Below are 3,110 nucleotides of genomic sequence, written 5' to 3' on the forward strand. Positions count from 1 at the left end.
ATAATATATAATATAATATTTATTATATTTATATATTATATTTATATTTAAGTTATATTTAAGATGACTTTTTTAAGGAGGTAAAGATGAAAATTCTGGCCAGAGGGGTTATTTTTGTATTGCTGGTGCTGTTTCTGGCTTAATATTGACAAGGTGGAAGGTTTGATGGGAGAATATTTGTTTTCTGTACTAACAAACTTCTCACATTCGCTGTGGGATTTCATCTGTCACGGTAATTACAGACAGAAAAATGAAATAATGAGGTTATTTTACACCAACGCTGATGAAGAGCCAGTGAAAGTGAAGAAGTGTCACCAAGTAAAATAATTTAAATTAAAATAACAACAAAAAAAAGTGAAGTGTGAAGGGACATAGTGAATTTCTGCTTTCAGTGGGTGGAATTAGTGATTCCTCCATCAGTACATGGAGAGTTTAATTTTAATTCCAAGTTTATACCATGTTTAAAAAGCACTTCTGTGTCTTTATCTCATCACAGACTTGAAATTAAACTGTGGAGAGCAGCTTGGGAAGCTGTGGGACTTGCTTACAGTGGCTTAACATATTGCTGTTAACATTCCCATTCTTTACAGGGTATTATTTTATAGGATGTTAATTTCAAATAATTACTGCTGTCATCATTTCCTGGCTCCCAGGTTGGTTGTAACCTCCAGCCTGAATACATTTTCCTCCTTTACCCTCTGCCTTCTTCCTGAGCTTATATATCGGTGATTAATTCGGATTTTTTTTGTTAGTTGGCTGTGAAAATTATTAACAAGATGCATATTCATTGAAGCAGCTTAGCAGGCCACAAGAAAACCCCCTTGTTTTTCTGGATTAGGAAGAAGAACATGTTGCATGAATTATCAGTGTGTATAATTGGTGTTAATGAATATTTTAAATCCGGGGTACATCCGATACCATCTCGGTGTTTTGTCCTCCCTTTTTGAAGATGACATTAATGAAGTCCCGTGCTCTTGGCAGTGAAAAAGAGTTTGAAATGATGAGGGGAAATCAGTTTAATGATTCTAAATTGGTGCATTATTTAAACAGCTAAAAATTAAGATCCTTCACCAAATAACTCCACAGAACACTTTCCTTTTTCTCCAGTGGCTGCGTTGGTGTTGGAGGAAAAAACTCCAGTGGGATTTTATCCAGACTGGATTTTCTGGGGTGGTTGTAGCTGTGTGGAATAATTCATGGCAAAGGATGTCTGATAAACCATGGGTATTGGACAGCTTTTTCTTTCCCCTTCTTTTACCTTTTACATCTTTTTAGATGTTTTTCCTGGTCACTTTTCACATTCATGTGGGTCACTCGTACAGTGGCTTCACTTGCTCCTGTTAGTGAAGACTCTGATGTGTGTAAATACATTTTTGTGCTGTGTGAGGGAGATAATGAACTTTAAATAACTTTATTTGAGTTCTGCTGGAGTGCCACCCCCAGGGGATGTGAAATAGGAAATTCTGCCACCTCTTGGTTTCTCTGCCTGGCTTGGAAATCCCCAGGATTGCAGCAAGTAGTGAATTCCTCGTTTTTTACCATGGGTGATGTTTGCTCTGTGTTCAGAGTGGAGTTTTTGTGGTACCAAGCCTTGTCTTTTCATTCTGACTCCTTATTTGTCAGGTAAAATCCTCTGCTTTTCCAAGTTGTCATCCAGTTTGTCATCAAGGTAGATTTTCATCTCTCTCCTACACAAAAAAAGTGCTGTTCCAGCTCTGAGAGCTCTGTGTTCCAAATCTGACTTGGAAATTCTTCAGAGGGGTGGAGACTGCAGAGTGAAAACCTGGAAAAGCAGAGGGGTCAGAGCTCCTGCAATCCCACCTTCCCCAAGGCTGGGCCCTGCAGCCCTCACTGGGCTCACCTGTGAGATTCTGTGCTGGGAAATTTGAAAACTGGGATGGAAATAGAGCCAAAAAAAAAAAAGAAAAAGGAAAGTCTGGAAATGACAGAGCATGAAAAGAGGCTGGTTTGTTGTTCCTGAACTTGTCCTGCTTTCAGTGGAAGGTGCACAGAGACAGAGCAAGGGCTGCTCAGCAGAGGGAATTTGGGAACAGGAGGTGGGGTGGGAGCAAGCAGAGCTCAGAGAATTAATGTCAGGGTGCAGAAATGTTCAATCCAAGTCTGTCACCTGTGACAAAGAATGCTAATTACAATCTCAGATCATTCCCACATCAAATAAGCACACTTTAAAAACACTTCAGTTATGCCTATGTGGTATTTCTGGCTGTTGCATCATGAAGTGTCAGAGCTCATCTCGATGATTAATTGGCTTTTTGATTACTTAGCCTTTTCAATTAGAAGCTTCATATTTGTGTTCTTCAGTGCTGCTGAAAAAACAATGCAGACGTTGATAATAAAGGGAGATGACAACAGGACAGATTAGTGTCAGCACAGCGTGCTCCTTATGGAGAAAATTATCCATATTCAGTGCCAGATGAAGCCTGTCAATTATAAAATATTTCAGTGACTGAGGGAAGATGCTCAACCTTTACTGGGTATTAATACAGGACAAAATAACTGCACAAGTGACAGCTGCGATAGTAAAACATCAACAGTTCTATTCTCCAGGGGAATAACCGTTCATAAATTTGGTTTATGTGCTAAAAACCTTTTGATACTTCCCCAAAACCCAGCAATTCCCCTAACAGCTGCCAGTGTTTCTAGGTCAAAGATAGCACATAAGCTATTAGTTATTACATGCTCCACAGCAGCAGAGCAATAGCAGAGAGTTTAACAAAGCAGTTCAAGAACAACCTTCCCCTGTTCTGCATCTGACTGGGGTGTGCAGCTGTGATTTGGGTGTTCACACGTGAAGCTTGGAGGGGAATTTGTTGCTGTTTTTCATCGTCCACCTACAGGTTGAAAGTGGTTCTTGACTACAGCAGAACCCAGAGGTGAAACAGTGCTGAAGTCACTGAGTTTTGTGTTAATTATTTACTTGCAAGGTCCTGCACAAGGTTCAGGGCAATCCAAGCACAAATCCAGGCTGAGGGGAGAAGAGGGTGGAGAGCAGCCCTGGTGGAAGGATTTGGGGATTTGGGGAATGAGAAGCTGGACATGCCCTGGGCATTGGGACCCAGCACCCACCATGGGCAGCATGGGATGGGGGG

The 3,110-nt window shown here is 40.8% G+C and overlaps 1 protein-coding gene across 4 annotated transcripts in view; it reads left to right on the forward strand.

Moving 5' to 3' along the window:
• CHCHD3 (coiled-coil-helix-coiled-coil-helix domain containing 3) overlaps positions 1-3,110 on the forward strand; it is a 124,205-nt gene that overhangs the window by 75,878 nt on the left and 45,217 nt on the right. The window lies entirely within an intron of this gene.

Source organism: Parus major, chromosome 1A (assembly GCF_001522545.3).
Source record: "Parus major isolate Abel chromosome 1A, Parus_major1.1, whole genome shotgun sequence".
Lineage (NCBI taxonomy): Eukaryota > Metazoa > Chordata > Aves > Passeriformes > Paridae > Parus > Parus major.